General features: G+C 45.2%; 1 long non-coding RNA gene across 1 annotated transcript in view; it reads left to right on the forward strand.

Moving 5' to 3' along the window:
• LOC142301805 (uncharacterized) overlaps nucleotides 1-23,698 on the forward strand; it is a 657,358-nt gene extending 633,660 nt beyond the window's left edge. Inside the window, exon 4 of the long non-coding RNA XR_012752886.1 lies at nucleotides 23,565-23,698. This is a non-coding gene — a long non-coding RNA (uncharacterized LOC142301805). The remainder of the gene's footprint in view (nucleotides 1-23,564) is intronic.
• The last annotated feature ends 1,133 nt before the right edge of the window (nucleotides 23,699-24,831 follow it).

The raw sequence follows: 24,831 nt of genomic DNA on the forward strand, positions 1-24,831 counted from the left end.
GAGCAGGAGGGTGTCCTGCAGAGGTGCTGCACATAGATTTGCACCAGTGGGGCACTAATGGAGTACAACAGCCACTTCTTGTATGCCACTAAGTTTACTCAATTTTTGGTATTATAATGTCTTAGTAAGTAACAATGAGTTTGAGTGTGCAATGCAGGCAGAGGTGCTGCAAATATCTTTGCACTTGTGGGACGATACAGAAGTCCAACAGCCACGTTTAGGATGCCACTTAGTTCACTCAGTGTTTGCTAGTATAATGGCTTAGTAACAATGAGTTTGAGTGTGCAATGCAGGCAGAGGTGCTGCACATATCTTTGCACTTGTAGGACGATACAGAAGTCCAACAGCCACGTTTAGGATGCCACTAAGTTCACTCAGTGTTTGCTAGTATAATGGCTTAGTAACAATGAGTTGGAGTGTGCAAAGGGCAGGAGGGTACAGTGGCAGGGTTGTGGGTCTCTGGGTAGAGGAAAGGAAGCCTGCCTTTCTATCCCTCCTAATGGGGAAATGCAGCGAGGAAATCCCTGACCTTAGCTACACAGACGCTGTCATCTTTTGTAGCTGTTAAACTCTGTTTTCAGGACCTGTCACCTATGGCTCTGACCCTGCCGGTATGAGCCCTTAAAAGGACTGATAGAAAGTGCTATCCCTAAGCTATCCAGCGCTGTGTATGGAGCGTATACAGCAGTATCGGCGATAGGAGCTGCGCCAGTGATGTCTGACACCAAGGACGCAGAAGGCAGATAATGGCGTGCTAGAAGAAAATGTCCGGTTTTATAATGCAGGGACATGTGACATGGACATCCTATCACACATGTCGTTGCTTCTCTGGCTAAAAGTCCACTTAGCTGTGTGTGTGTCTGGGATTGGCTGACATGCTGGCCCGCCCCACTACACGCGCGCGCTTAGGGAAGGAAGACAAGGAAAAAAAAAAAAAGGCGATCGCCATTATCCATACAGCAGTGATCTGAATGCGCTGTTCCCGCACACTATACACTGAAATGTCATAATAGTGTGAGTCACAGAGTGACTTACACTATTACAGCGGATAGCCAGCTAGGAATTGGCTGTTTTTTTTGCTGCTAGAACCGTTCTCGAACGTATCTAGAACTATCGAGCTTTAGCAAAAAAGCTCAAGTTCTAGTTCGATCTAGAACAGCCCCCAAAATCACTCGAGCCGCGAACTGGAGAACCTCGAACCGCGAACCGCGCTCAACTCTATTCATGAGGTTATAACTCTGGAACGCTTCAATGGATCCCGGTGATTCTGAGATTGTTTTCTCGTCACATATTGGACTTTATGTTAGTACCAAATTTAGGACAATATTTTTTGCGTTTATTTATGAAAAAAATTGAATTTTGGCAAAAATTTTGAAAATTTAGCAATTTTCAACTTTTGAATTTTTATACCGTTAAACCAGAGATTTCTGTGACACAAAATACTTAATAAATAACATTTCCCACATGTCTAGTTTACATCAGCACAATTTTGGAAACAAAATTTTTTTTTGTTAGGAAGTTAGAAGAGTTCAAAGTTTATCAGCGATTTCTCATTTTTACATCAAAATTTACAAAACCATTTTTTTAGGGACCACATCACATTTGAAGTGACTTCGATAGGCCTAGGTGACAGAAAATACCCAAAAGTGACACCATTCTAAAAACTGCACCCCCCAAAGTACTCAAAACCACATTCAAGAAGTTTATTAACCCTTCAGGTGCTTCACATGAACAAAAGCGTGGAATGTGCAATGAAAAAAAGCAAAAATTTAATTTTACCTAAAAATGTTGCTCTAACCCAAATGTATTCACTTTTAGAAGAAATAACACAACAAAATGGACCCCTAAACTTGTTCCACACTTTCTTATGTGCGCGCCGATACCCCACATGTGGTCAGAAACCTCTGTTTGGACAAATGGGAGGGCTCGGAACAGAAGGAGCAATATTTGAATTTTGGAAAGCAAATTTGGCTGAAATAGATTGCGGGCACCATGTTGCATTTACAGGTCCGCTAAGGTACCTAAACAGAACAACCCCCTCACAATTGATGCCATTTTGAAAACTAGACCCCTCAAGGCTTCTATCTAGGGGTATAGTGAGCATTTTGGATCCACATGTACTTCACAGATTTTGTTAATGTTACGTTGTCATATTGAAAATTTTAATAATTTTCTCAAAAATGTTGCTTTAGCATCAATTTTCTCCCTTTTTCAAGTGGTAATTCCAAAAATTTGACCTCAAGGTTTGTTACCCACTTTTTTATGAGCGCAGTGATACCTCACATGTGGTGTGAAACCTTTGTTTGGACAATTGGAAGGGCTTGGAACGGAAGGAACAATATTTGAATTTTGGAAAGGAAATTTGGCTGAAAAAGATTGCGGGCACCATGTCGCATTTGGAGGTCCCGTAAGGCAGAGGTTCCCAACTCCAGTCCTCAAGGCACACCAACAGTGCATGTTTTCAGGATTTCTTTAGCATTGCATGGGTGTTGGATTCAGCACCTTTGCAGGTGATTAAATTATCACCTGTGCAATACTAAGGAAATCCTGAAAACATGCACTGTTGGTGTGCCTTGAGGACTGGAGTTGGGAACCTCTGCCCTAAGGTACCTAAACAGCAGAAACCCTGCACAAGTGACCCCATTTTGAAAACTAGGCCCCTCAAGGAATTTATCTAGATGTTTGGTGAGTACCCTGAACCCCCAGGTCCTTCACAGAATTTTATAACGTTGAGCCATGAAAATAAAAAAATAAAATTTTACCACAAAATTGTTATTTCAACCAGGTAGCTTTTTCTTCACAAGGTTAACAGGAAAAAAATCACCATGAAATTTATTGTGCAATTTCTCCTGAGTTTGGCGATACCTAATATGTGGTGGAAATCAACTGTTTGGGTACACGGCGGGGCTCGGAAGGGAAGGAGTGCCATTTGACTGCACAATTGTCTGGAATCAATAGCGGAAGCCATGTTGCATTTGGAGAGCCCCTGAGGTGCCTATACAGTGAAGCTTCTCAACATGTGGCCACATTTTGGAATATAGACCCCACAAGGAATTTATCTATATTTTTGGTGAGTACCCTGAACCCCCAGGTGCTTCACAAACGTTTATAATGTTGGGCTGTGAAAATAAAAAAATACATTTTTACCACAAAATTGTTACTTCAACCAGGTAGCTTTTTTTTTTCAAGTGTAAAAGGAAAAAATTCAGCATAAGATTTATTGTGCAATTTCTCCTGAGTATGCTGATACCTTATGTGTGATGAAAATCAACTGTTTGGGTGCACAGCAGGGCTCGGAAGGGAAGGAGCGCCATTTGACTGCACAATTGCCTGGAATCATTAGCGGACGCTATGTTGCATTTGGAAAGCCCCTAAGGGGCCTAAACAGTGGAGGTCCCCCACAAGTGACCCTATTCTGGAAACCAGACACCTCAAGGCTTTTATCTAGGTGTATAGTGAGCAGTTTGAATCCAAGAGTACTTCACAGAATTTGATAAGCTTAGGTTGCCATATTGAAAATGTTCATTTTTTTCACAAAAATGTTGCTTTAGCATCATATTTCTTACTTTTTCAAGAGGCAACAACAAACTGTGGACCCAACAGGTTGTTATCCAATGTCTTATGAGCACAGGGATACCCCACATGTGGCCAAAAACCTCTGTTTGGATAAATATGAGGGCTTGGAATGGAAGGAGCACCATTTGACTTCTGGAAAAGTTGAAATAAATTGCGGGCACCATGTCACATTTGCAGGGCCCCTTGGGTACCTATACAGCAGAAACCCCCCACAAGTGACCCCATTTTGGAAACTGGATTTTATTCATGAGTATAGTAAGCATTTTTAATCCACAGGTACTTCACAAAAATGTTGCTGTAGCAACACATTTCTCACTTTTAGGCTATGTGGCATGATCCAGCGACACGGCGTCTAGTACACAGTGTCAGCCTTCCTGCAGAGATGTGAGTGTTGTCCACGGGAGAACGCAGCTGCCCATGCCCACGATTTGGGTTCAGGATGCTGTGGAGCTCTATGCTACCTGCAGAGAACACTCTTGTCTCCGCAGCATAAATTGACATGCTGAGGCTCGGGAAGCTGCACCACAGGTCAGTGTATGCTGCGGAGAAGAGAAGCACAGTGGGCACAGGATTTCTAAAAATCCTTCCACTGTGCTTCTACTGCACAACGCAGCGTTATGGATGCAGGGAAAACACTGCGCCCAAAACGCTGCAAACCCTGATCGTGGGCACATAGCCTAAAATGCTACAATGGATGAATGGATAGATGTCAAACAAATATAACGTCCCACCCCCTGCATATTCTAAGCTGGTGCCCTTTAGTACCTTTCATGTGGCACTAAAGGGTGCCTAGCCTTGTATTTAGCCCCCCAAAAAAATAATAATTAAAATAAACGACACGGGGCCCCCCCTATTTTTGATAGCCAGCTAGGGTAAAGCAGACAGCTGTAGCCTGCAAACCACAGCTGACAGCTTCACCTTGGCTGGTGATCAATTTGGAGGACTCCCCAGGAGTTTTTTGTAAAAAAAAACAAAAACAAATGTGGGGTCTTCCCCAAATTAGATCACCAGCCAAGGTGAAGCGGACAGCTGGGGTCTGGTATTCTCAGGGTGGAAAGAGCCATGGTTATTGGACTCTTCCCAGCCTAAAAATAGCAGGCCGCAGCAACCCCAGAAGTGGCGCATCCATTAGATCCTTCGCTTTGCCCCAGCTCATCCCGCGTCCTGGTGCGGTGGCAAACGGGGTAATATACGGGGTTGATACCAGCTGTAATGTCACCTGGCATCAAGCCCTGGGGTTAGTGATGTCACGGCATCTAAACAGATACCCAACATCACTAACCCAGTAAGTAATAGAAAAAAATAAAGACAAAAAAAAATGTATTTGAAAAAAAAAACTGCCCGAAACATTCCCTCTTCCACCAATTTATTGAAAATAAACAAATTCCGGTCGCTGTAATCCATTTTGGAGGTCGCTCGACGACTCTAGACCTTCTAGAATATGGGGGGCACGTTCAGGGAACATAACCCACATTTTCTGGAAGAGCAAGCTCTCCATGAGCAGTGTGGGTGCAGTAATCTGAGAATACTGCACTGACACTGCCTCAGTCCAAACTAGGGCAGAGTGACCTGCAGTAACCTCATTCCATAATATGAGCGGCACGCTCACAGAACGTACCCCCCATTTTCTAGAACAGCAGGCTCTCCATGTGATGAGTGTGGCTGCAGATTAATGCACTCACTCTCCCCCAGTCCACAGTGCAGCAGCGAGGTCAGCATCCCTGCTTGCAAGGATCCAGCTGACAGCCGCTGTCTGCACATGCACCGCCAGCTTTCCAGAAGGAGGCGGAGTGATCGCGGGGACGGAGCAGCAGCCAGGTAACGGGGAAGACCGGGGGCTGACGGGGGGCTGACGGCGGGTGATGACGGGAGACCTGGTGGGACCTGGGGACAACTTTTCTGTCGCATGTGATGTGTCACATGCGGCAGAAAGAGCAGGATGAATGTGGCCGCGTGCTGCGCACCGCCATCTTGCATGCTCCGGAGGGGGGAAGGGGGAGCGCTCTGGAGAACCGGAGGGGGCTCCGGGGGACCAGAGGGCTCTGGTGTACCAGAGGAGGGGTCAGGGGGAGGACATTTCCCTCCGATCTGAAATGTTTGATCATTTCAGATCGGAGGGAAATTAATGCAGAGCCGGCGGCAGTTTTCTGTGCACTTCGGCACCATTTTGACTGTTCTGGAAGGGGGGTAGGGGTGGGGGGGGGACTTTTCGGTACCGGGGGCTTTGGGGGCACTAGGGGTTTAGATTTCTTTCTCATCTGACATGTTTGATCACGTCAGATGAAAAAGAAATCAGTTTTACCGGCCATTTCTTTTTTTTTTATGTGATCGTCAGTATACGGTGTATACTGGCGATCACATTATCGGGGTCCAAAAAACACACCCCAATTCATAATCTGGGGGGGTCTCAGCTACCCCTGGTAGCTGAAACCCCTGAGATTTTCGGTCGCTGGGGGGTGCTACAGGCTTTTTTCGGCCCGACGCTTTAAAGCGGCGGAACAGAATAAATACTCTGTTTTGCCGCCGCTTTAAGTCGTATGGCCGTCGTTATGAGGTTAAACGTGTTTAACTTAATATTTAAATATTTACTGGAGAGACAATTTGAATATTTCCCAGAGGGGCATTGCAGCTATAAGTCCCCTTACCTGGCAGCCAGACTGGCTTGCAAAGTCTCCTTAAGGAGAATAGTGTTCCCCCGTGGAATTTTAGGGGCATTGCAGCTATAAGTCCCCTTACCTGGCAGCCAGACTGGCTTGCAAAGTCTCCTTAAGGAGAATAGTGTTCCCCCGTGGTCCCCACATAGCTTTCTCATGAGCCAGATCAGACACCCCCATACTTTGCACTGACGAGGGGCAAGCACCCCGAAACACCGTGTCTGCAAATTGGGATTCTGATCTGGCTTATATATCCTGAGTCATATTGCAAAGGATTGTCGAAAATCCACTTGTGACTTTTAGGATCGCTACTTCCAATAGGTGGCGCTGTGCTAGAGTTTGTCTCCTTTACTGGAGAGACAATTTGAATATTTAAATATACAAATAAATAAATAATTTGATGGGGAGTCCCCTTTATTTTATGAAACCAGGAAAGCTAAAGCATTAATTATCAGGCTCTGAAGGTCTATAGTTATTGGACCCTTCCCAATATAAATATATCAGTTGCCCCAGAAGTTAGATGTGCCAATTCTGACACTTCACCAAGGCTCTTCCTGATTGCTTTGGTGTGTTGTCAAGCGGGGTAATGGTAGTTGGAGTTGATGTTATTTGTGAATTGTTGAAAAACACACCTGACATAAAGCCTTGGTGTTAGTAATTTAAAGGTGTTTATTGGATAACCCCAGTAAGTAAAAAAGAAGAAAACACACACACAAAAACAGTTTATTTTAGGGGAAACCTTTCAGGTGCAATATGCCCCCAGAACCACGAGCAGTTCTGGGTACATATTGCTAATCCCTGCCTAGCTGTCCCTGTATCTAGTAGCATAGATAAAGAGATCTTTAGGAAAATTATTTCTAGAAATCCATCATTATATGCAAATGAGACCAGTGACTAGTCGCAAGGGCGTACGTTCCCTTAGCTAGTCGGCCCCCCTTAGCATGCAAGCACACCCCTGTGGGTGTACTAACATGCTAATGAATGCGCAGCATTATTGGAATGGTTGCACTCACCTCTGCTGCCACCAAATCCAATGCTGGATTTCAGATCAGTGCACATGATCCCCGGACTTCCAGTCATGCGCACTATGAAGCCAGGTGTATGCGTCCCGGCTTCAAACTGGTGTAATGTGCATGACCGGAAGTGCCATGGACCACAGATCATGCGCACTGACCCTATGCCCAGCAGACACAGGTGCGTGCATCACTGCCGATGATGCTGGGCAATTGGCTTTGAATAGCTTGTTAGCACGCCCCTTTGGGTGTGCTAACATGCCTAGAGGGTGGACTAGTTGTGGGAAATAAAACCCTTGTGACTAGTCCCTGCGCTCATTAGCATCTCATAAAGATCTTTAGAAAAACATTTTTATAAAGTTGCTACTTACAGGGATGAAAGTTTATTTAACCCCTTCAGCCCCAAGCCTATTTTGACCCTAAAAACCAGGCCATTTTTTGCAATTTTGACCAGTGTCACTTTGTGAGGTTATAACTCTGGAACGCTTCAACGGATCGCAGTGATTCTGAGATTGTTTTTTGTGACATATTGGGCTTCATGTTAGTGGTAAATTTAGGCCGATATTTTTTGTGTTTCTTTGTGAAAAACGGAAATTTCGCGAAAAATTTGAAAATTTTGTAAATTTCAAACTTTGAATTTTTATGCTCTAAAACCAACGAGACATATGACACAAAATAATTAATAAATAACATTTCCCACATGTCTACTTTACCTCAGAACAATTTTGGGGGAAAAAAAAATTAAGGAAGTTATAGGGGTTCAAAGTTTATGAGCAATTTCTCATTTTTACAACAAAATTTACAAAGCTACTTTTTTTAGAGCCCACATCACATTTGAAGCAATTTTGAAAGGTCTACATTACACAAAACACCCAAAAGTAACACCATTCCAAAAACGGCACCCCTCAGGCTACTCAAAACCACATTCAAGAATGTTATTAACCCTTCTGGTGCTTCACAGTAACTAAAGAAATGTGGAAGGAAAAAATGAACATTTTACTTTTTGCAACAAAAATGTTAATTTAGCCTCAAATATTGAATTTCACGAGGGTAGCAGGATTAAATGAACCCCCAAAATTTGTTGGGCAATTTCTTCTGAGCACGCAGATACCTCATATGTGGCGAAAAACCACTGTTTGGGCGCACGGCAGGACTCGGAAGGGAAGGAGCGTCATTTGACTTTTTGAACAGAAAATTAGCTGGAATCGTTAGCCGCACCATGTTGCGTTTGGAGAGCCCCTGAGGTGCCGAAACAGTAGAGCTCCCCCACATGTGACCCCATTTTGGAAACTAGACCCCTCATGAAATTTATCTAGATGTTTATTGAGCACTTTGATTCTCTGGGGGCGTCACAAAAGTTAATAGAGTTGAGCCGTGAAAATAATAAAAAAAAATTTTACCACAAAATTGTTACTTCAACCAGGTAGCTTTTTTTCACAAGGGTATCAGGAAAAATTGCACCATAAAATGTATGGTGTAATTTCTCCTGAGTACACAGATACCTTAAATGTGGTGGAAATCAAATGTTTGGGCGCACAGCAGGGCTCAGAATGCAAGGAGCGTCATTTGACTTTTCAAACACAAATTTGTCTGGGATAATTAGCGTATTCCATGTTGTGTTTGGAGACCCCCTGAGGTGCTGAAACAGTGGAGCTCCCCCACATGTGACCCCATTTTGGATACTAGACCCCCCCATGGCATAGAAAAAAAAACAGGGCGCACGCACGAATGTTCAGCAAAAAAGGGGGGGGGGACTAGGTGGGATGGAAAAAAGAAGTCCTGTCCAAAGTCGAGTACGATGATCAGGTACCTAATTGCTCAAGTTTGTTTTTTTTTTTATTTGGGGTGCACAAAAAAAGCAAAAACTAGAGCAACAATTACGTACCTGATCAGCCAATCACGTAGCTGATAAGCACTTGGCGGCAAGAAGGTAGGGGAGGAGGGGGGGAGGGAGTGGGAGATGCGATTGGGGAAAGTTAGAAAAGAGCCACGAACAATACTTACAGGATGGATCAGAACAGCGGCAGATGGAGGGCGGCTGATGGGGGGGGCAGCGGCATATAAAGGGAGCATCTGTGATTGTGAGACGGAGGCGGCTGGGATAGGGTGGAGGCGGCTGGGATAGGGTGAGGGTGGATGGGAGAGGGCGCAGTGGATGCAGGAGCGGCAGAGGATGGGGTGAAGGGGGGATGGGGGGGATGGGAGGGAAGAGGAGTGGGAGGTGAGATTGGGGATAGTTACCTTACAGGATGGATCTAGGCAGCAGGATCACAGGAGATGAAGGAGGCAGCAGATCGGGGAGGGTGAGAGGTGGGAGAGGCAGCGCAGATCACAGGGGAGACAGGTGAGCAGAGCACAGATCATGGGGGTGAGAAGTGAGGGAGCACAGATCACGGGGGTGAGAGGTGGTGGGAGAGCGGACAGCAGATCACGGGGTGACAGGTGAGGGAGCACAGATCACAGGGGTGACAGGTAAGGGAGCACACATCACAGGGGTGACAGGGGAGGGAGCACACATCATGGGGGTGACAGGGGAGGGAGCACACATCACGGGGGTGACAGGGGAGGGGGCGGGTAGCCGATCATGGGGGTGAGAGGTGGGGGGGAGTGGAAAGCACATCACGGAGGGGAGGGGGCACGCAGGGCATAACGGAGGAGAGGGGGCGCGCAGCGCATAACGGAGGAGAGGAGGCGCGCAGCACATAACGGAAGAGAGGGGGCGTGTAGCACATTACGGAGGAGAAGGGGCGCGCAGCACATAACGGAGGAGAGGGGGCGGGCAGCCAATCACGAGGGGGAGGGGCCGGGCAGCAGATTGGGGAGAGCGATGACACTGTGGCAGACGGAGGAGGGCAGCGGCGGATCGGGAGGGGTGGGGGTGCGGGCAGCAGATCACAAGGGCTGAGGGTGCGGGCAGCAGATCGGGGAGAAAGGTGGCAGATCGCGGAGGGCAGCAGCGGATCGGGAGGTGTGGGGGTGCGGGCAGCAGATCACGAGGGGTGGGGGTGCGGGCAGCAGATTTGGAAGACAGGTGGCAGATCACGAAGGGCAGGGTGGATCGGGAGGTGTGGGGGTGGGGGTGCGGGCAGCAGATCACGAGGGGTGGGGGTGCGGCCAGCAAATCGGGGAGACAGGTGGCAGATCGCGGAGGGCGGCGGATCGGGAGGTGTGGGGGTGCGGGCAGCAGATCATGAGGGGTGGGGGTGCGGGCAGCAGATCGGGGAGACAGGTGGCAGATCGCGGAGGGCAGCGGCGAATTGGGAGGTGTGGGGGTGAGGGTGCGGGCAGCAGATCACGAGGGGTGGGGGTGCGGGCAGCAGATCGGGGAGACAGGTGGCAGATCGCGGAGGGCAGCGGCGGATCGGGAAGTGTGGGGGTGGGGGCAGCAGATCACGAGGGGTGGGGGTGCGGGCAGCAGATTTGGAAGACAGGTGGCAGATCATGAAGGGCAGGGTGGATCGGGAGGTGTGGGGGTGGGGGTGCGGGCAGCAGATCACGAGGGGTGGGGGTGCGGCCAGCAAATCGGGGAGACAGGTGGCAGATCGCGGAGGGCGGCGGATCGGGAGGTGTGGGGGTGCGGGCAGCAGATCACGAGGGGTGGGGGTGCGGGCAGCAGATCGGGGAGACAGGTGGCAGATCGCGGAGGGCAGCGGCGAATTGGGAGGTGTGGGGGTGAGGGTGCGGGCAGCAGATCACGAGGGGTGGGGGTGCGGGCAGCAGATCGGGGAGACAGGTGGCAGATCGCGGAGGGCAGCGGCGGATTGGGAAGCTTTTCGCCGGTTTCATACAGTGCAATGGCAGCGCGGCAACTACCGGGTCCCATGCTCCGGTCACATAACAGCATGGGACCGGAGCTTGTCGCCCTGGCATTGCACTGTATACACTCCCTGTGCTGGCGTGCTGCAGGGACGACAAGTGACGGTGACGAGGGCGGTCACCAGCAACAGGTCCATGGTGATTGGAGAGATCGGTCACAAGGCCGATCTCTCCAATCAGAGCTGCTGGAACTGGTGGAGGGTGATCCAGTGAGGTCACCCAGCTCCAGCCAATGGCCAGTGCTACAGCTGCACTGGTCAGGGCTGGATTTCAATGTTTCAGTCATTTTAAATGGCTGGAACATTACAGTGGCTGTGATTGGCTGAGCGGCGTTCGTCAGCCAATTACAGCCTCCGTAGGTCCGGGGAGGAGACCCCACCCCTCCTAAGGTCAGGTACAGGTCCCCTCCTCCCTGAGTCTGCGGTTTATGTTAACCGATCACAGTCACCGGAGGCTCCGGTGCCGCGATTACGCCATGACGGAAAGATCCGTCCTTGGTCGTTAAGGCCTAGGGCACCATGACGGAAAGATCCGTCCATGGTCGTGGAGGGGTTAATGTGCATGAAAAATACATTTTTGGTCCACAACAGACCTTCTTCAGTTGCACATTAGTGGAGTGGACTGGAGGCATAGGATGGTGTGAGGAGCGATATCCACCGCAGCATGGGGACTGCCAACATGCAGCGGTGGATACCGCACCTCACACCATCCTATGCCTCCAGTCCACTCCACTAATGTGCAACTGAAGAAGGTCCGTTGTGGACCGAAAATGTTTTTTTCATGCACATTAAATAAACTTGCATCACTTTCAAGTTCAGAAGTGCCTTGTTTAATTACATTGTACGGCTTTGGAACCTGAAGAGCACCCCTATCTCTATTGATATCCCTACAAGGAAGTGCCATTTCTTCTTTCTACATTGCTACATACAGGGACAGTTAGACTGCAAGAGGTGCTGGATGTGAGCTGAAGGGAAAACGAAAGGTGTGCATAACAGAAAGAAGCCGCCGCAGAAATACTTAGGTGGATTGTGAGAAGACTCGTGTTAGAGTTTGGTAAGGAGGACCATTCTTCAGTTGCTGGCTATACTGATCATCGTGAGAGGATCTTCAAGTCTCCATTAATAACAGCTAGACACCACAGTACCCGGGTACGGTAGGCTGGGCCCAGTAGTGCGTGCACGCAACACTTTGTTTTGGTACCAAAACACATGCCTGTTCTGCTTAGCCCAACTATATACACAGTGGAACTTGCTGGCTCTGCCTTGTCAGTTTGCCAGTTACAGTTAGAACCTTAAAGGGACAGCGCCACCTGTTTGCATTGACTGTTGCTTTAGAAGATTTCCAGGACTGTGTTGCTAGCTGTGTGGTTTGCCTTTCCACTCTTAAGCTGGGTTTACACACTGCAACATCGCAAACGACATCGCTGTAACGTCACCGGTTTTGTGACGCAATAGCGATGTCATTTGCGATGTTGCAGTGTCTGAAACACATCAGCGACCTGTCCCCTGCTGTGAAGTTGCTGATCGCTACAAATCGTTCAGGACCATTCTTTGGTCCTTTGTTTCCCGCTGTGCAGCATGATCGCTAGAAAGTTTCAGTGTGTAAAGGGACTTTGCAGCGACTTTGTTAGCGACTTCCTTTTAAAAAGCTGCTTTTCAACGTCCCCAATGACTAGCTAGGTCAATCTGCAGGTCTGGATCACTGTTGCGTCGTTGGCCAGGTTTGCCTGTTTGATAGCTCACCAGCGACTCAACAGAGACTTTGGGAGGTCGCTATTGCGTCACAAAACCAGTGACGTTACAGCGATATCACTAGCGATGTTGCAGTGTGTAAACTAAACCCACCTTTACCATCTGCCTTATCTGTGAGGCTTCAGCAATCAAGGGTATTCAGGGGGGTTTAGAGGGTTTTGTTTATGTTTAGGTAGATAAGTTGTAACCTCTTATGCTGCACCACTGGTGGGACGTGTTCATACACACACACACACACACACACACACTCACACGCACACACACACACACACACACACACACACACACACACTTACTCCTGATACCCAGAGGGATTATCAGGTATTAGGTGATTGTTTAGACAACCCCTTGGTTAAGCAAAGGTTGGCGAGAAGGCGGCATAAATCGCCATGACGAGTGGCGCAGCATAGGGGTGTAGGCTTTTGGACTTGTCAATATATTGTTCTGTTCTTTTTGTTTTCTGCATATTTTTTTTGTTTTGGTAAAGTAAAACAATCATTTATCAACCAACTGCCTAGAGTCCCTTTCATGGTGTGTGGTTTTGCTGTATACTGGGGAGCCCACCCTGTACACGACTTACATATACTGTATATGGTATATTTATAAGCAACATTTGTTGTTTGAATGTGTTCATGTAAAATTTGTATGTATAAGAATGAATTTGTATATGTTTTATGTAAGTACTGAAATATAATATATATGGAGGTTTTAGGGCAATGTTCCCCAACTCCAGTCCTCAAAAAACAAGAGTGCATGTTTTTAGGATTTCCTTAGTATTGCGCAGGGGATAATTTTATCAGCTGCACAAGTGAAGATTTCAACACCAGTGCAATACTAAGGGAATCCTGAAAACATGCACTGTTAGGCTAAGACCGCACTTTGCGTTTCCAGCTGCGTTTCAGGTGCTTTTTAGGTCCGTTTTGAGATGCACCTATTTCATGCCAAAATGATTGCATTTTGATTTCCAATTAAAATCAATAGAAAAAGTGTTTTTTTCGATCGCACTTAGCGTTTCTAAACGCTGCGTCGAATTTGCATATTTTATGGCAAAAGCCATGCGTTCAAAGAAGCAGCATGTCAATTGTTTTTGCCATTTTCAGTCAGTTTCTGTAACATTGAAGTCAATGCAAAACGTATCTATTTGTGCAAGATAGAAATTATCTACGTTTCATATGCTTTTTACTTGCGTCCCACTTGCGTTTAGAAATATGCAAACGCAATCTAATTATGCAAGGAAGTGACCTCACAAAAGTTGTGATTAACGTCATATCCTTTAAAATATAAATGGATCCTTTGTGCGATCTAGAGTTGAGCGCGGTTCGCGGTTCGTGGTTCTCCAGTTCTAGGCTCGAGTGATTTTGGGGCTGTTCTAGATCGAACTAGAACTCGAGCTTTTTTGCAAAAGCTCGATAGTTCTAGATACGTTCGAGAACGGTTCTAGCAGCAAAAAGCAGGGCTTTTTACAGCTACAGTGTGCAGGAGCCATCGCTGGCAGCCTGCCAGAAGCTGGTAACCAAGATAAACATCGGGTATCCAAGCAAAGCGCTTTGGTTAGTAACCCGATGTTTATCCTAGTTACGTGCAGGAAGCCCACACTTCCCCGCTCAGCTCGCTCCGCCCCCTCCTGCCCGCGGCATGTACACACGTACACACACACACACACACACACACACACAGACAGTCCCGCTCGGCTTACCTGCGGTCGGCCCGGGGGCAGCAGTCCTTGGTACTGGAAACTGTGCCTGCCGGCCCTTTAAGGACACTGTGTTCTCTTGCATTGAGCATCATCTGTGGGCGGAGCTACCGCCCGGCGTCCTGCTCGGTCGCACAGATGAAGGAGTCACAGTGCCAGCCAGCGACCCCCAGCACATCGCTTCCCTCCGGCGCTGTGTGGGCCCCATCTGCACCGTGACCTAATCAGTATGTGGGACATCACTCCCTCCCCGCCCCTCCCTGTCCCCCCGTGCGTGTGTGGGCCCCGCAGAGCCGTGTGTGTGACCCCCGGAGCCGCGTGTGTGGGCCCCGCAGAGCAAGGTGTGTGTTTGTATGTATGCATGCAGCAGAGCAGTATGCGTGTCTATATGTATGTATATATGCAGCAGAGCAGTATGCGTGTCTGTATGTATGTATATATGCAGCAGAGCAGTATGCGTGTCTGTATGTATGTATGTATATATGCAGCAGAGCAGTATGCGTGTCTGTATGTATGTATATATGCAGCAGAGCAGTATGCGTGTCTGTATGTATGTATGTATATATGCAGCAGAGCAGTATGCGTGTCTGTATGTATGTATATATGCAGCAGAGCAGTATGCGTGTCTGTATGTATGTATGTATGTATATATGCAGCAGAGCAGTATGCGTGTCTGTATGTATGTATGTATATATGCAGCAGAGCAGTATGCGTGTCTGTATGTATGCATGTATATATGCAGCAGAGCAGTATGCGTGTCTGTATGTATATATGCAGCAGAGCAGTATGCGTGTCTATATGTATGTATATATGCAGCAGAGCAGTATGCGTGTCTGTATATATGTATATATGCAGCAGAGCAGTATGCGTGTCTGTATGTATGTATGTATATATGCAGCAGAGCAGTATGCGTGTCTGTATGTATGTATATATGCAGCAGAGCAGTATGCGTGTCTGTATGTATGTATGTATATATGCAGCAGAGCAGTATGCGTGTCTGTATGTATGTATATATGCAGCAGAGCAGTATGCGTGTCTGTATGTATGTATATATGCAGCAGAGCAGTATGCGTGTCTGTATGTATATATGCAGCAGAGCAGTATGCGTGTCTGTATGTATGTATATATGCAGCAGAGCAGTATGCGTGTCTGTATGTATGTATATATGCAGCAGAGCAGTATGCGTGTCTGTATGTATGTATGTATATATGTAGCAAAGTAGTATGCATGTCTGTATGTATGTATATATATATATGCAGCAGAACAATATGCGTGTCTGTATGTATGTATGCATGTATGTATGCAGCAGAGCAGTATACGTGTCTGTATGTATGTATATATGTAGCAGAGTAGTATGCGTGTCTGTCTGTATATATATATGCAGCAGAGCAATATGCGTGTCTGTCTGTATGTATGCATGTATGTATGCAGCAGAGCAGTATACGTGTCTGTATGTATGTATGTATATATGCAGCAGAGCAGTATGCGTGTCTGTATGTATGTATGTATATATGCAGCAGAGCAGTATGCGTGTATGTATGTATGTATGCACCAGAGCAATATGCGTGTCTGTCTGTATGTATGCATGTATGTATGCAGCAGAGCAGTATGCGTGTCTGTATGTATGCATGTATATATGCAGCAGAGCAGTATGCGTGTCTGTATGTATGTATGTATGTATATATGCAGCAGAGCAGTATGCGTGTATGTATGTATATATGCAACAGAGCAGTATGCGTGTCTGTATGTATGTATGTATATATGTAGCAGAGTAGTATGCGTGTCTGTATGTATATATATATGCAGCAGAGCAATATGCGTGTCTGTCTGTATGTATGCATGTATATATGCAGCAGAGCAGTATACGTGTCTGTATGTATGTATATATGTAGCAGAGTAGTATGTGTGTCTGTATGTATATATATAAATGCAGCAGAGCAATATGCGTGTCTGTATGTATGCATGTATGTATGCAGCAGAGCAGTATGCGTGTCTGTATGTATGCATGTATGTATGCAGCAGAGCAGTATATGTGTCTGTATGTATGTATGTATATATGCAGCAGAGCAGTATGCATGTCTGTATGTATGTATATATGCAGCAGAGCAGTATGCGTGTCTGTATGTATGTATGTATATATGCAGCAGAGCAGTATGCGTGTCTATGTATGTATGTATATATGTAGCAGAGTAGTATGCGTGTCTGTATGTATGTATGTATATATGCAGCAGAGCAATATGCGTGTCTGTATGTATGCATGTATGTATGCAGCAGAGCAGTATGCGTGTCTGTATGTATGTATGTATAGATGCAGCAGAGCAGTATGCGTGTCTATGTATGTATATATGTAGCAGAGTAGTATGCGTGTCTGTATGTATATATGCAGCAGAGCAATATGCGTGTCTGTCTGTATGTATGCATGTATGTATGCAGCAGAGCAGTATGCGTGTCTGTATGTATGCATGTATGTATGCAGCAGAGCAGTATGCGTGTCTGTATGTATGCATGTATGTATGCAGCAGAGCAGTATGCGTGTCTGTATGTATGCATGTATGTATGCAGCAGAGCAGTATGCGTGTCTGTATGTATGCATGCAGAGCAGTATGCGTGTCTGTCTGTCTGTATGTATGTATGCATGTATGTATGCAGCAGAGCAGTATGCGTGTCTGTCTGTATGTATGCAGCAGAGCAGTGTGTGTGTGTGTCTGTATGTATGCATGTATGTATGCAGCAGAGCAGTATGCGTGTCTGTCTGTATGTATGTATGCAGCAGAGCAGTGTGTGTGTGTCTGTATGTATGTATGCAGCAGAGCAGTATGTGTGTGTCTGTCTATATGTATGTATGTAGCAGAGCAGTGTGTGTGTGTCTGTCTATATGTATGTATGCATGCAGAGCAGTATGTGTGTGTCTGTATGTATGTATGCAGCATAGCAGTGTGTGTCTCTGTATGTATGCATGTATGATGTGTATCTATGTATGTCAGTGTATATGACTGTATAGATTTGTCTGTTTATATGTATTTTTGTGAGTTTGTCTTTAAATATTTATATGTACGTGTATGTATCTGTGTATGTGTGTGTGTGTCTGCGTGTGTATGGGACCCACTGAGACTCTTCCGCCCGGGCCCACAAAAACCTGGAGCCGTCCCTGCCTGCGGTGATGAAGTCCCGCCATCCCGACCTCAGCGCTGTCACTGTCCTCCATGGCCGCCGCTTGTCACATCACCTTCTCTCGCTTCCGACCCGAGACTGACTAGCGGTGACGTCACGGGCCTCTCGCGATTCTTGGCTGTGAAGGCAGCGGTCATTGAACTTAGTGACTGGGGCTGTCAGTGTGCTGGAGATCAGCGCAGGTAATGTACCTCGCTGACAGCAGCACTTGTCATGCCCTGCAGTGACCTGGGCTGACCCATTGATGTTAGCTCAGGTCACTGCACTGCTCTCCCAGCCAATGGGGAACATCCTGCTCTTCATTGACTGGGACAGTGTGGATCGTCATGGCAACCCCTTGGATTACACCAGACCTGGATTTGTTTTTCATTCTAATAAATTGGTTAAAGAGGGAATGTTTTGGGGAGTGTTTTTTCAAATAAAAATGTGTTTGTCGTCTATTTTTTTTTATTACTGACTGGGTCGGTGATGTTGGGTATCTGATAGACGCCTGACCTCACCAACCCCAGGGCTTAATGCCAGGTGACATTACACATCTGGTATTAACCCCATATATTACCCCGTTTGCCACCGCACCAGGGCGCGGGATGCGCTGGGGCGAAGCACCAGGATTGGTGCATCTAATGGATGCGCCACTTCTGGGGCAGCTGCGGCCTGCTATTTTTAGGCTGGGGAGAGTCCAATAACCATGGACCTCCCTAGTCTGAGAATATCAGGCCCCAGCTGTCTGCTTTACCTTGGCTGGTGATCCAATTTTGGGGGACCCCTACGTGGTTTTTTTTTTAATTATTTATTTAATTTAAAATAACAGCGTGGGGTGCCCTCAGTTTTGGATTACCAGCCAAGGTGAGGTTGCCAGCTGTGGTCTGCAGGCTGCAGCCGTCTGCTTTACCCTAGCTGGCTACAAAACTAGGGGGAACCCTACGTCATTTTTTTTTTTCATTTTTTTGGCTAAATACAAAGCTAAGCACCCCTTAGTGCCACATGAAAGGCACCAAAGGGTGCTCCACTTTTTCTCCACTTTTTCTCCATTTTTTCTCCACTTTTTCTACATTTTTTCTCCACTTTTTCTACATTTTTTTCTCCATTTTTCCTCCACTTTTTCTCCACTTTTTCTCCACTTTTTCTCCATTTTTTTCTCCATTTTTTCTCCATTTTTTCTCCATTTTTTCTCCATTTTTTCTCCACTTTTTCTCCACTTTTTCTCCACTTTTTCTCCACTTTTTCTCCATTTTTTTCTCCACTTTTTCTCCACTTTTTCTCCACTTTTTCTCCATTTTTTTCTCCACTTTTTCTCCACTTTTTCTCCATTTTTTTCTCTACTTTTTCTCCACTATTTCTCCATTTTTTTCTCCATCTTTTTCTCCACTTTTTCTCCACTTTTTCTCCACTATTTCTCCATTTTTTTCTCCACTTTTTCTCCACTTTTTCTCCACTCTTTCTCCATTTTTTCTCCATTTTTTCTCCACTTTTTCTCCATTTTTTCTCCACTTTTTCTACATTTTTTCTCCACTTTTTCTCCATTTTTTCTCCATTTTTCCTCCACTTTTTCTCCACTTTTTCTCCACTTTTTCTCCATTTTTTTTCTCCATTTTTTCTCCACTTTTTCTCCGTTCTTTTTCTATGGTCGGTCTACCCATTAGCTCTGCCATGCATACTGTAGCTCTACACCTACTGCACATGTTACTTTATGATTGACATCTCTTTCGTACCAGAGCTGTCTAAGCCTACTCTGACCCCATATTTGTCATTACTATATTGTCCTTGTACTGTATTATGACATTTGTATCATGTGTTTCATTTCTTGCTGTGTTGCAATTTTTTTGCTGCATCCCAATTGTACCTCTACATTGTTCGAGTTTGTTATTGTTCTCTCACTCTTATGTGATACTGATTATTGTCATTTTTCATGATTACATGCAGATAAGTCCAATCTGACGAAGGCTCAGGCCGAAACGTCATTTGTAACTTGTTTTGGACAAAAACATATATGCTTATGAAAAAATTTTTTTTCTTAATACGGACCAATAAAGAGTGGTTTTGCATTACTATCCGTTGTGACTTACTGACTTAGTCTGGGAGATTTAGAGTGCCGAGGTTACTCACTAATTTTATCTATTATTACCTCTGAGCACCTATATACCAGTGAGCAGAGCTTTCTCTACAGTAGTTCTCCTGATTAGGCATGCCCTTACCTCATGAGCAGGGCATTGCAGCTTTGGTAGCAACCATTACGACATGGACTCTGCTGCTGTGGACCCGAGAAGAGTGAGTGCAGATTCATTGCACCCACACTCCTCACATGAAGGGTCCGCACTCCTAGAAAATGGGGGATACGTTCCCTGAGTGTCTCCCCCCCATATTCTAGACGGTCCAGAGTCGTCGTGGGACCCCTTTATTTTTTTTCTTACAATAAATTGGTGAAAGAGGAAATGTTTTGGGGACTGTTTTTTCAAATAAATTTCTTTTGTCGATTTTTTTTTTTTTTTGTTAGTACTGACAGTTTATGATGTTGGGTATCTAATAGACGCCATGACATCACAAACTGCTGGGCTTGATCTCAGGTTACTTTACAGCTAGTATCAACCCGATTTATTACCCCGTTTGCCACTGCACCAGGGCACGGGATGAGCTGGGGTGAAGCGCCAGGATTGGCGCATCTAGTGGATGCGCCACGTCTGGGGTGCCTGCGGCCTGCTATTTTTAGGCTGTGAAGGCCCAATAACTATGGACCTTCCCACCCTGAGAATACCAGACCACAGCTGTCCGCTTTACCTTGGCTGGTGATCCAATTTGGGGGGGACCCTACTTTTATTGTGTAATTATTAATATTTATAAAATAATTATAAAAAAGAGCCTGAGGGGACCTCCACATTGGATCCCCAACCACGGTAAAGCTGCCAGCTGTGGTTTCAGGCTACAGCCGTCTGCTTTACCCTAGCTGGCTATCAAAAATGGAGGGACCCAACGTCATTTTTTTTTTTAACTATTTTTTTAAATAGAAAAAATTAATGGGCTTCCCTGTATTTTGATTGCCAACCAAGGTAACGGCAGGCAGATGGGGGTGGCAACCCATAGCTGTCTGCTTTATCTGCGCTGAGAATCAAAAATACCGCGGAGCGCTACGTCATTTTTTTAAAGATTTATTTTTACAGCACTGTGATGTCCAGCAATCAAAATACAGGGAAGCCCATTTTATTTTTAGTTATTTAAATAAATAATTAAAAAAAAATATATATGGGTTCCCGCTGCATTTTTTGTATTGCTAGCTAAGGGTAATCCAAGCAGCTACTGGCTGCTAACCCCCACTGCTTGGTGCTACCTTCACTGGCAATGGAAAATCCAGGGAAGCATTTTTTATTTTTTTTGCCAAAAAACTACAAAAAAAGGACGTGAGCTTCGCCATTTTTTTGTATGCTAGCCAGGTATAGCAGGCAGGTGCTGGAAGAGTTGGATACAGTGCCAGAAGATGGCGCTTCTATGAAAATGCCATTTTCTGAGGCGGCTGCAGACTGCAATTCGCAGCAGTGGGGCCCAGAAAGCTCAAGCCAACCTGTGCTGCGGATTCTAATCTCCAGCTGCCTAGTTGTACCTGGCTGGACACAAAAATGGGGCGAAGCCTACGTCATTTGTTTTCTAATTATTTCATGAAATTCATGAAATAATAAAAAAAGGGCTTCCCTTTATTTTTGGTTCCCAGCCGGGTACAAATAGGCAACTGGGGGTTGGGGGCAGCCGTACCTGCCTGCTGTACCTGGCTAGCATACAAAAATATGGCGAAGCCCACATAATTTTTTCAGGGGGCAAAAAACTTCTGCATACAGTCCTGGATGGAGTATGCTGAGCCTTGTAGTTCTGCAGCTGCTGTGTGTCTGTATGGAGAAGAGCAGACAGCAGCTGCAGAACTACAAGGCTCAGCATACTCCATCCAGGACTGTATGCAGAATTTTTTTGCCCACCAAAAAAATGACGTGGGCTTCGCCATATTTTTGTATGCTATCCAGGTACAGCAGGCAGCCACGGGCTGCCTCCAACCCCCAGTTGCCTATTTGTACCCGGCTGGGAACCAAAAATATAGGGAAGCCCGTTTTTTTTTAATTATTTCACTTATTTCATGAAATAATTAAAAAACAAATGACGTGGGCTTCGCCCCATTTTTGTGTCCAGCCGGGTACAACTAGGCAGCTGGGGATTGGAATCCACAGCACAGGTTAGCCCGAGGTTTCTGGGCGCCTCTGCTGCGGATTTCAGTCCGCAGCCGTCCCAGAAAATGGCGCTCTCATAGAAGCGCCATCATCTGGCGCTGTATCCAACTCTTCCAACAGCCCTGGAGCCGGGTGGCTTGTTGGGTAATCATGAGTTAATACTGGCTTTGTTTTACTAGCCAGTATTAAGCCAGAGATTCTTAATGTCAGGCACGTTTGACCCGGCCATTAAGAATCTCCAATAAAGGGTTAAAAAAAACACCACACAGAGAAAAAATACTTTAATAGAAATAAATACACAGACACATTAGAGACTCCATCTTTATTACCCCCTGTCAGCCCTCCACGATCCTGCTCTTCTGTCTTCTTTCTTTCTAGTGTAGTAGTAGTGACGATTGTAGTGAGGATGAGGTGCACCAGCCCATCACTTGGGGCTGGGGAACCTCATCCTCACTACAATCCTCACTACAATCCTCACTAGTGTAGTAGTAGTGACGATTATAGTGAGGATGATGTGCACCAGCTCATCACTTGGGGCTGGGGAACCTCATCCTCAGTACAATCCTCACTACAATCGGGAAGCAGCGTGCAGCCTTCACTCCGTGAGTGATCAGTGCTGGCTGTCAGCGGTAACAGCGGTAACACTGACAGATGCGTTACCATAGCAACGGTGCTCTCGGAGCCGCGGTTAGCGGTGACGTCACCGCTAACTGCGTTGCTATGGCAACGGTGATCTCCGTTAATGACCGGCTGTGTCAGCCGGTCCCTAACGGAACGGGGAGTCGACCGTGTGCTAGAGCATGTCGCCGGTACACGGCGATACACATATGTGCACCGTGTACCGGAGAGATGCACTCGCAGGTCCTACATGACGTGTCATAGTCATGTGACCAGTCTGTAGCCAATGAGATAATAGCCACGTGACTGGTCACATGGCTATTTTGACGTCACGATAGGTCCTGCATCTCTGCTGGCAGTGCCGGTCACCGGGTGGATTCAGCGATCATCGGATGGAATAGCGGCAGGAGACAGAGTGCAGAAGGGATCGCGAGGACCGGTAAGTGTTATGGCAATGTTTATTAACTGTTTGTGTACATTTATCATGCATTTTTATGTGTTTGTGATTGCCTCCCATTATAGCCTATTGGCTCGAGTTCGGTTCGTCGAACGTTCGACGAGCCGAACTCGAACGAGACCCCCGTTCGGCGAGCCGACCTCGAGCCGAACCGCGACCGGTTCGCTCATCTCTACTCAAAACATCCTTTGCATTGTGCATGTTGGTTTCCTTTTTTAACCAAAAAAATCTTGAAGAATGGCATGGTATAAGAGGCTGAAATTAGATGTGTCCAAATTGATTAGTCTGGTAAGTTTTTTTTTTTTCTTATAAAACTCTTTATAATTTTTTTTTCCCAAATGTAATTAACTTAAATTTTTTTTTCCAATTTGTTATTAAGGATGTTTATCTACAAAATTTAAATCAGAGTTATTTTAAAGTTAAATATAAAGTTATCTATGTTTCCATTTAATTTTTTTTTATTTTAATTTTTTGTAGTAAAAAATATATTTTTTTAATATTTTATTTTATATTTTATTTTTTATTTTAAAAATGTGAAAATTAAACATATGATAATTCACATTAGTATCATGATAACTTGAAAATCAAAGCCATATTTAATTATACACAGGTAGAATCCATGCCTTGCTTATGGGACCCCACCGCACCGGACTATATGCTTAAACTGAAAAGAGCAGATTGTTGGATAATAATATGCAAAGAACTATATCCTCAGTGGCATGAGGCAGACCAATCTCTACAAACTAAGATCGGTATGTTTTTAATAATAATATTTTTATTTTGTTTTTTTGCTTGTTTTTTTTTTAAAAAAATAATATATTTTTAAATATTTGATAATTTGAGCAAACTTTTTTATCATGTTCAGAAAATTATGTCCGATTTAATAAAATTCTATTTGAGACAAGTAAAAGTGGATCTTCACCCGTGAAACCGAACTTCATTTACTATAATGAATAATTCCTATGTGCAGGACGAGTTTTGCGACAGTAAGTATATTTTTTGGAAAATTATCCTTCATTTTTTTAAACAATTTTGTTTAAGATATATTTTGTTTTTATTTTTTTTTTATAATAAAAAAACAGAACTGAGGGTAATATACCACCCAAAGAAATTCCGAACACACAAGAGCTTGAAAGCACTTCAAACCATCCAACAAGCACAAATGTCAGCAATCAAGACTACATTGCAATTGAGGATCACAATAATGAGTCAGAAGATGACACAGTCATTCAGGAAAATTCAGAACCAGGATGTTCTGCTGAAATTATTAAAAAAAATACCAAAAACCAAAAAATAAAAAAAAAATACCAAAAATACAAATGACCTAACACAAGATCATTTAACAAATCAAACCTTACAGATATTAAAAGCAACAACTGAAGATGACTCTTTTGATAATTTCTCAAAGAGTATGGCTAGTAGAATACATAATTTAGATATTAAAAAAAAACCAATCGGCTTGTATGACAGCTATTTGTGGGCTTTTGGAGTATTTTGAGAATGATCTTGCTTTTCCTACAGGTGTACAATTAATTCAGCTTTATGGACAAGTTTTTGGTGACCAAAGGAGTGGAACTCAACAACAGGTTAATCAACCTAGTGGACAAGCTCATTTTAGTAAAACTAACCAATATCCAAATGTTCAACATTCTTTTGTTCAACAAAGTGTTGTTCATCCGTACCAAAATAACTTAAGACTAGAGATGAGCGAACCAGTCGCGGTTCGGCTCGAGGTCGGTTCGCCGACTGGGGGTCCCGTTCGAGTTCGGTTCGTCGAACGTTCAACGAACCGAACTCGAGCCAATAGGCTATAATGGGAGGCAATCACAAACACATAAAAATCCATTATAAATGTACACAAACAGTTAACAAACATT

The sequence above is a fragment of the Anomaloglossus baeobatrachus genome, chromosome 4, assembly GCF_048569485.1.
Source record: "Anomaloglossus baeobatrachus isolate aAnoBae1 chromosome 4, aAnoBae1.hap1, whole genome shotgun sequence".
NCBI lineage: Eukaryota > Metazoa > Chordata > Amphibia > Anura > Aromobatidae > Anomaloglossus > Anomaloglossus baeobatrachus.